The 10,463-nt window shown below is 32.8% G+C and overlaps 1 protein-coding gene across 4 annotated transcripts in view; it reads left to right on the forward strand.

Annotated features, from left to right (window-relative positions):
• The window catches only part of LOC106478037 (leucine-rich repeat-containing protein 24-like), a 241,954-nt gene that overhangs the window by 103,724 nt on the left and 127,767 nt on the right, over positions 1–10,463 (forward strand). Inside the window, exon 1 of one of the 4 annotated variants that reach the window (XM_022381618.1) lies at positions 7,490–7,524. The exons of 2 other annotated variants lie outside the window; for them this stretch is intronic. The gene's annotated coding sequence lies outside the window, so the exon portion shown is untranslated. Of the gene's footprint in view, positions 1–7,489; positions 7,623–10,463 lie in introns of those variants that run through there. One more of the 4 variants, XM_022381604.1, reaches the window with a different exon arrangement.

A 10,463-nucleotide genomic window follows, 5' to 3' on the forward strand; every position in this document is an offset into this window, starting at 1 on the left:
GCAGTTGTGGGTAATCAATGGGTCTATGTAAAGTTCATAAAGTTATGTATCGCGGTTGTGGGTAATCATGGGTCTATATAAAGTTCATAAAGCTATGTATCGCGGTTGTGGGTAATCATGGGTCTATATAAAGTTCATAAAGCTATGTATCGCGGTTGTGGGTAATCATGGGTCTGTGAAAAGTCCGTCAAATCATGTTTCGCGGTGGCGGGGAATCATAACCATTATAATTAGCACGATTGACAATGGAAGAAGTGGTTTTAAAGGTAAGACGGGACCTGGAACATCGCTTGCGTAAACTTTACTAACCGTCACTAAAATTGCTGTTAGTCTTATTCTAAGACTAAATCTTGATTTTATTTATTTCAAATCTAGTATAACTATTTATTTCCTCTACATTCAACACTTTGTGTTTCGCTCGCGTTTCTTTAACCGTAAAGAGTCGAGAAATGCTCTTACGCCAAGTTCAGCATTACAATTTAATAATATTTTAATTCAGAAAAGTTTAACTTGTAAAGTAACTGTAAATTAATTAGCGATTGACGTCAAAGCAATTCAAAGTTAAAGACATGTTATTATTATTATTATTATCATAAAATACTCTAATGACCATCATAAATTTTTGGAGGCATAATGATGATGTTGTCAAAGTACTTATATCACATTCAGTTGACCAGATTAATTCGAGGTGAGAGTGTAACAACATAGTACTTAATTACAATTTCAATAAAGATTTTTTAAAGAGCATCAGAGCTTTGCCTCCAAACTCCTTTTTTTTTCTGGATCTCCCGTAGGTTTGAATGAGGCCAAAATGTACTGAAAACACTTTGTTTTTCAATAGGTTTCTGGAGAGAAAGAAAGGCCGTTTTTACTATTGTAATATGAAAAAACTTTCGGCTCCTACATGATGCTAAAGTACATTTTATAGTAATGTCCAGTAGTACAGCAAGGAAATGTTCCACATTTTCTTTATTCAGTATTTAAACTAAAGCTGTACTTGCTCACTATAAGTTGATACAATTCTATTAATACCATTTAAATAACCAACATTTTTTTGGTCTATAATTTTCAAGGCAGAAATATGGTGGCCAAAGTTTATATTTTTAAAAGTACTTCATACTTACTGTTTATGTCATGAAATTAGCACCTACACATGCACTGGTAAGTATATATTGTTGTTGTTGTTTGTAGCTAAGCACAAAGAGCTACACAAAGGGTTATCTGTGCTCTGCCCACCACTGGTATCGAAACCCGGTTTCTAGCGTTGTAAGTCCACTGTGACATACCGCTGTGCCACTGGGGGCGGTAAGTATATAAACTGGGTTAATGGATATAATATTTTGTAAGCTAGGATAGAACACTTTTATTAGTTTCATCGAATCATACTGTAAAGTTAAGGTTTGAGTGTAAATCGTGACAGTAAAATTTTCCTTTGATTGTTTTTATCTTACATTTAGCAGAGCTTTCGTTCACAAACTTAGATCTAATTAAGCCACTAATATTTCAATTATAAGATATATAAAAACAACATACAGTTCTTACCATGCACAACTGAAATTCTTCATCTCTCTGAGATTATTATGTTTCTCCGAGGTTACTGTTTATGATAGTCTGACAATGTGACTATGTTTCTCCGAGGTTACTGTTTATGATAGTCTGACAATGTGACTATGTTTCTCCGAGGTTACTGTTTATAATAGTCTGACAATGTGACTATGTTTTTCTTTCATTGTTTTCCATAACATATTTGTAAAGGTTTCTTTAGTTACTCTTCGAAGGTCTTGTAAATTTTGTTTGTTTGTAGTTAAGCACAAAGCTATACAAAGAGCTATCTATGCTCTGTCCACCATGGGTATCGAAACCCGGTTTCTAGCGTTGTAATTCCGCAGACATACCGCTGTGCCACTGGGAGACAGTCTTGTAAATACGTTACAATGTCAAGATACTAGCATACTCTCACACAAATGTTCGTTAATACGAACTTGATGCTAGTATTTTAAGTTAACCTGGGCTTACAACTATAGCTTTGAAGCTATGTAAAATTATTAATTACATACAGTTAGCCTCGATGTTTTTGTCTTTAAAGGAAGTATCGCATATGCTGTTGCTTTCTGTCGTATAGAGAAAGCTTTATATAAAATAATAGATACACGCATTCCAGGTAGTAGGTTGTTCTTCAATAATGTAATATAAAACAAAATTTTAAAAGTAAATATCAATAACTATTAACATTACTTTTATTATCTACATACTTTTTGATAAAAATGTGTGTTAAAATTTCTCAAAATTTCTTTCCCATTATATGTGTTAAATGCTGTTTAAGTAATGTACAATGTGGAAGTATATTAGCCACTGTTACCTCTAACGCAGTACATCGTGGATTGAGGTTAAAACCCTGTTTACATAAAGAATTAATATAATAATTCAAGAATCGAAGTTATGTCCATACACCAAATATTTCGTTCATCTAAAATTGAACATGCTAACCACGTGATGAAAGTATTGTGCTACTATTGTGTATAACAGTCCTATAGGTATGTTAGTTCCCCAGTAAAGGAATATCGAAGACTTAATTAGAAAGTAAAGCACTGATAAAAATAAGAAAAGCAAAGATCGTCATTGTGGCTGGTAAACGTTGAAGTCAAGAATCAGTGCAAAAATACTAGACACGAGTAGAGATGTTCACAATTAAAATCTTTATTTCCTGCTGCCTGCTGTGTAGTCGAGTAGACAATACGCAGTACTTGGGGTTCTCCATACCTTAAGGTTTGAAACACAGCTTGTATTTTATTCTTTATATTTGCATAAATAGCACAAACACAGAAACAATATGTGACAGGAAGTAACGCAATACTATCCACAAACATTTGACTTTTTCCTGTCGATCTCCGACTGAAAAATTGGAAATAATTTGGTATGTTTCGGATATTTGCGCAAAAAAACAACAAAAAACAAACAACTATATAAAGCTGATAGATTAGATTGAAGGCAGCTGGTCAAAGAGCATCGACCGTGAATTGTTCAGCTACTTTAGTCGAATAGCGGGATTTGTCTGTCACTCTTATAACGCACCCACGCTCCCAACATGCAGCAGGCGATTTTTTATAGTAAAGAGACGCGAACCATGGACCTTCGGATCCACCATTCGGCACACTAATCACGAGGATACGCCCGACCCATGTGGAATCAAAACGCAGAGGTAACATGGGTGCATCAATGACATCAAAGTTATGGCCATTTTTATCCCCCATGGAAAGTCAGGCCAACAAACCAAAAAGGTGAGCTTCCAGGTAAACAGTCCAACTAGCGAAAACATAGCAACAGTCTAAAATTGGCGTTAAATCGGGAAGTGCAAGATTCCTAACGTTTAGTGGTGGATTTCTACAAGCAACTAAAGCCTAAGGATATACTTGGATATTTCATATTGTAGAAATAAAGGGTAGTTTAGATATTAAGAATATCACATAACTATTATGCACATGGTAAAACAATTGTACACATTGCTGGTATCTTGGTATATGTATATATAATATTTAAAATATATTGACATTTTCGGTACCTGCCGATTTTTGTAATCCTAAAAAAACATACACAGACACAATATAGTAATTAAACTTTTGAAACAACTGAGAATCACTTGTAAATATTTATAAGCTTCAAAACTGATTTTTTTAGAACGTAAAGTATTTATCTTTGCCAGTGTATAACGATTTAAAACATAACAAAACCTACTATTCCACAGAAAGCTAAATATATTACAGCAATAGTAGATTTCGTGTATTTCAATTTGTGTTTAAATTTAACTCTTATAAAAGTTTGACTATTTAACCTTACAAAAAACGGAGTTCCTATGCTTGAAGCTCATGCATGGATCAGCAATAAGTTTACCGACTTACAAAATTAAAATCCGGGGTTCAATTCTACGTGGCAGACAGATCACAAATTATATATTGCCTAGTTTTGTGCTAAAACACACAAACAAAGAAAGCTTTAAAGAATGAGTCAAATACAGACATTCTTTCATTCTTATTCTAAAAAAAACATTAATGTACAAAAACCGACATATTCAGTATTATAGAATTTCCAGTTTAAACGTCAACATGTTTAGAATATGGCCGCTCTGGTTCAATATAAATATACTTAACAGTATAAACCCAAGGTACTGTTAATCAACACGTCTGCAAGTAAAGGTGGAATTATCCAGTATTATAACGTAATAAACACACTCTTAAGTTGCACACAAATTAGAACAATTGTCATAAACCTTGAACTAAACCATGATTTTAGCTTTAGGTTAATTTATTTTTCAACTCATTGATAAAAATTTATTTACTTCTTAATTACTCGCAAGGACAAGATTTGTCTTATGTGTAGTGCGTCCGTCGATAGATGATAACGTATTATTCTCCCCCCCCCCCACCGTGGCACAACGGTATGTCTGAGGACTTACAACGGTAGAAACCGGATTTCGATACCCGTGGTGGGCAGAGCACAAATAGCCCATTGTGTAGCTTTGTGCTTAACTTCAAAACAAACAAACAATCTATCATACAAACGTTCTCCAAACCTCAGTACACGTTAAACAAGTCATACTGTAGACTTTACCTATATTTGCTACGTCTTTTATTAAATGTTAAATAAACTTCTAATGTTGTTTTGATACACCACTGAGATTTTAATATTTCGTTTGGGAAGCAAATATACACACATATACGGCCATCTAAGTCATACGTGATTAGATTTGCTACAAGCAACTTGGAAACTATTGCTGCAAAACATGCTTGCAGCCACCGATGTATTGTTATTTGTTTCTGATTAAGCGCAAAGTTGCATAGATGGCTATTTATAAGATACTCCCCGGTGTTGAATTTCAGTTTCAATGGCACAAGTGGATAAGAATGGTGACACACGCATAAAACACATAAATACAAACAACAAAAGCGTCTATTAGAGTATTTCTGTTAGTTATAACGGAAGGATGTCACATAGTGAATTAGCATGAAAATTACCAACCTGAGTTGCACAAAGTGTATTAGATATAAACAACACTGAAAGTACGTCAGAACAGCTTCAGGTTCTGCCCACTAGGTAGTACCACGGATTAAATCTTATAACGAATTTTTTTCTTCTTATATGTATAAATTCATCTAACACTCTCCGTGTATTATTAGAAAAGCAGATGAGACAGATGCTCAGTTTGAATCAAACAATTAATTTAATTATACTCCTGGTGACAGTTACGTTAATAATCTGGCACTGATATTCAAGTGTTACTTCTAAACATTTCTGCATTATGTTATTAGTAGTAGAATCAAATATAAAATATTAAAGTAATTAATATACAATAAGCTTCACTGGTAATAATAAAAAAACGTTACATAAAATGTTTACGGTATTCTATAAGAAACCAGAAGAGAAATATTACTGATAAAGAAGTAAAAATATTCATTATTTAGTATTTTTATTAACATGTTGAAGAAACTAAAACTACCTGTTACTTTGAATTCATCTCTTCTTTTAACATCTTCAGGAAACTAAAACTACTCGTGGCCTTGGTTTTACGTGTTCTTACTAACATGTTGAGGAAACTAAAATTATTTGTTTATTTGGTTTTATGTACTCTTGTTGGCATATTGAAGAAGCTAAAACTACCAGAGGCTTTAGTCTTATGTGATCTTGTTAATATGTTGAGGAAACTACGAGTACCAGCGACTTTGGTTTTATGTTTTCTTGTGAACATGTTGAGGAAATTAAAACTACCTGTTGCTTTTATTTTATGTGATCTTATTAATATGTTGAGTAAACTAAAACTATTTGTTTCTCTGGCTTTATGTTCTATTCTTAGCATGTTGGAGAAACTTAAACTACCCATGGCTTTGGTTTTACATGCTGTCACTAAGATGTTAAAGGAACTAAAACTACTCGTTTCTTTAGTTTTATATGCTCTTTTTGGCATCTCTAGGAAACTAATACTATTTGTTACTTTGTTTTTATGATTTCCCTTTGTATGTAAAACTCCAACTTGTTTTCAGACATTGTTAGAAAAAATCATCAATATACAAATTAATGAAAGAAGCTTCTAGTGATATCAGTAGTATAATTTACGTGGCTGGTTGTTGTTAACCTTTTCGGCACTTTAACTATAAATTAACGTCTGGAGAAGATGGAAAACCCCATGCTCGTATTTATGAATTGTAAAATTATCCAGAAAAATAACCTGATCAGCTCTTCTATTGGGTTCGTCAGCACTGAATACGAAAGACTTAGCGTGGTTGAAATATAACAAATTCTTCTTTAGTTTCACTTGGGGGGATCATAGAATTAAAAATTATAGCTTAAAATATTAAAAACCAGATAATAACAAATGTTGCACAGATACTTAGTTTCGAATTTAATCTACAGATTTTGCTTGCTTTGTTCCAATATATGTCAGATTTTTTTATAAACGAAATTATGTTATACGGTTGTAAACATAAGACTTTCGTGAAACAATTTAATTTCAAATAACACTTTGAACTCATTGTTACTAAAGCAAAGTATCCAAAGTAAAAATAAAAAATTATTATAAAAATCTATTAGCTTAGTGTTTAGAATAAGTCCTAAATTGGTGTATTCAAGCTGCAGGAATAAACAAAAAAACATTATCCACCACTATAAAAAATATGGTTCTTCGCCTCTTTATATTACATTATGTTACTAATTTTTTATTTAAGAACACGGGATCGTATATAGTCAACCAATTTGGTCTTAGGACATTATACACTTGAGGGAAAAAATGTGATAGAAAAAATAGGAAACAATACAAAGAAAATTACAGAATATATTTTTTGCCAGAATCTGAGGAGTTTATTTTATTATTATTATTTTTGCTGGCTAAAAACTTAAATGCATACATTAAACGATTTCAGATATTACTGATTGACTCTAAAGTGGTCCCATAGTGGCTCAGCGGTAAATCGCTGGACTTTTGACGCTTAAAAGCGAGTTTCCATAGTCGTAGTGGGCACAGCATAAATAGCCCATTGTGTAGCTTTGCGCTTAACAACAAATTCTGAAGTGAAATAAACCCAAATTATGTTTATTACACTAAATATGGGCAAATAATAACAGTATTACTAAAATATTGGAGAAATACTCATTTGGGCTGTCATGTTTACTAGATGTATAGACACGAAAAACAAGTTTCATTCAACAAAGACCCTAATTTCAAGACGATGTTATTTATTAACCACTTTTTCAAATAAAACTCCAACATTTTTGATAGATGGCGCTAGTAACAACTTCTTATATCCTGACACTGTTTTTTTTTTTAACGATATAAGTACAAAAGATGGTGAGAATAGTTATCATTATAGTTACAACTACGAAAGTTTTAAACATACTATTATTGTGCCATAACTACTGCTCTTGAACTTTATGTTTCGAAGAACTAATAAGAACTGTCAGATGCGCTAGCATATTTGAAACTGTGTGCCACGAGAGGGCGATAACGCTGTTGTCCATTGTTTAACAGGTCAGGCAGAAGTAAGTAAAGAATGAGACTTTAGAAATATGCGTATAAGACAAGTTTCTTACAGCTTGTGACAAACCTACTGGGGATGGATTTCTATGATAAGATGACGGTATGTTGTCGTTTTTTATTTTGTGACTATTCTTGCGTAATTTTTCCTTTTATTGATGATCATTGCCTTAAAAGTTTTGAAAGAAGGTGACAAATAAGGACTTACCGGAAGACTGGTTTCGTAGTTCTGGCACAGGCCAACCTCAAGTGCGAGCTTATGCTTAGGTAGTGCGTCACGAGCGTACCTGGTTTGGTAATTTCGTCCCGCTTGTCAGCCATGGTAGTTCTGCTTGGGATTGATTAGGTAAAAGTTGTTTACTTGTAGAATACGCTCACTGCCGGTAAATAATGCAGATAAGTATGACTATTTCGAGAGTATTGCAAATTTCTTGCACGAGAGACTTAAATCAAAAAACTTATTTTTCAATTATTCCATTAATATTTTGAAAATTTACAACGTTCTTTCTTGTTCAATATGTATGTACATATATATAACTTTATTTACTTATTTATAGTGCACAGGTTCAATAAAGGTATTTTATCACAGTAAATTAGTAGAGAAATCAATTATAGTTTTCCAAGTTTAAATTAATTATTGATTTACAAAATGTCTCTTAGGCAGATCCCTAATTGATGTGTTTTATTATTTCTAGTGTGAGGTCAACAATATTATCTTCCGTCTGGTAAATTTTGCATGAGGATCCCCCCCCCCTCCAAAAAACAAAACGTTCTTACATGCATCCTATTATGCCATATATGTTCCTGTTAAGCACAATCATTCAAGTACAGTGCTTGTTCTGATTTTTCAAACATGTCATTGGTTAATACCTCAGAGAGTTTTGTTCTACCAGCAAGCATTTCGAAACAAAACACCAGGTGCCTTATTTCCGTCATATCGCATAATAACTCGTAGTAGAAAATGATCAATATTAAAGCTTAAAAGAATAGCAGCAAAACTATGAAAAACCTAATTGGACAATGGTAAGTTGCTAACTGTCAAGGTTAACTATAACTGATTTTCTCGTCCAATATGGTTCTGCCTAGATTTGTTCTAAGTTATATGCAGACTGGAAAATATGGCTTTTCGAAGAATTCACTCATTAATCTGAAAAACTAGTGCTAGGATAAATTTTCCATGTGCAACGTCTCTATTATGTATTTTTTATATGCAAGTATTTAAATTAAACAAAAGAGCATACTGTTTCACCATGCTTACTTTATCTGTCTATTTATTTAATTATATTTGTTTTCCTGAAACAAGTGCTGTTTAGAAATATTTCACCGTGTAAGCTAATTATTAAGACCTGATATTGTTACCAATGAAATGGGTACGCTACAGAATTAAAATTACGTGCTCACTTTCCAAATCCGCTGTTGTGGGTTTTATTTTATTTTTTCATGTAATTCACCGTAAAATAACTTGGGTTTACATACTGAATTCTCGGGAAACATATATCGAAGTTACTTAGAATTCCCGCATATTACAATTCGAAGAACCATATTTCTTCATATGCCTTGTACTAACTGCCATGATCTTGGCATTGTTTCGTGCTGTTTTTAATCGATAAGCAGCCGTGTTAATACACCTAAAAAATGATATAAATGCCGTATATTACAAACTGTTTCAAACATTATCTCTTCATCGGAACGTTTTTTTTTTGTTTTTTTTTTGCTTTTTATTTCTTATGAAAATAAATGGATCATTTATATGTGAAGAGAGCTGAGGTTGTAAACCAACTTCTCTGTTCTATTGTGCTGGTCTTATGTCAATAACTTTTTATTAATACCTTTCTTGTGCACTGGCAGCGTTTTATTTCAGTAAGTGTATGGGATAACTGTGATTGTGCTTTGTTTGCTTCTGCTGTTTCTGTTTTGTTCATAGAAAGAACTTACGAACGAGACCTAATGAGAACTAAAATCCAAGAAACAGTTTACTGCAACGAAATACAATATTACTAAGCAGTATTTTTACTGATGCGTATCTAAAGATCTGCTTGTCACATTAATGTGCTTACTTATCTGTGGTGAATATTCTTTACGACTTTATTGCCTGCGCATCATCTGTGTGTTTGTTTGTGTATCCCATAACAATTACTGCTGCTCTGTGTGCTTGCTCTGATCGGAAGTCAATATTAATCTCTGTTAGGAATATTATGTAATGTATCCCTTGCTAGATTTTAAAGAAATGTATAGAAATAATTATGTCTAACAGACAATTCAAGAATTAAAAATTGGCTTTAAACAATTTTTAACTAAAATATTATATATATAAACATTGACAACAATGCATAAAATATAATACATTATTCAAAGGATCATACAACTTCAATAATCATTACAATATAGAACACAACCAATACAAACAACCTTATGATCATAAAATTGCATAGTACCTGAAAGTACATCGGCACAAATGTTATCAACCCTTATGACATGGATTATCTTCAAACCATATTCTCGTAATGATAAACTGCAATTTAACAGCCTTATGTTTTCTGTTTTGTTTCTGTGTGTGTGTTTTCTTTTTTCTCTCTTTCTTTTCTTTTGATTAAATATCTCATTATGGGTAACAATACTAAGACCATCTTACGTTCTTCAAAAGCTGGGATAGGTTTCAAAGGCGCAAAGGGAATTTTCTGGGTTTTTTCCGACTAACTGACAGGTATGACAAGTTTTACAAAACTGAGAAATGTCTTGCCTAACTTTTGGCCAAAAGAAATGTCTCATAATTTTGCCGCATGTCTTGTTGACACCTAAATGACCTCCCATAGGGAGTTCATGGGCAACTTTCAATATTTCAGAACAATATCCTTTGGGAACAACGATTAGAGAAACAATAGCCCAGTCCTCTGAAGCTAGCATATCTGGTGATCTCTATTTCCTCATAAGCGCACCATTTTTG

Source organism: Limulus polyphemus, unplaced genomic scaffold (genome assembly GCF_000517525.1).
Source record: "Limulus polyphemus unplaced genomic scaffold, Limulus_polyphemus-2.1.2 Scaffold8, whole genome shotgun sequence".
Classification (NCBI taxonomy): Eukaryota; Metazoa; Arthropoda; class Merostomata; order Xiphosura; family Limulidae; genus Limulus; species Limulus polyphemus.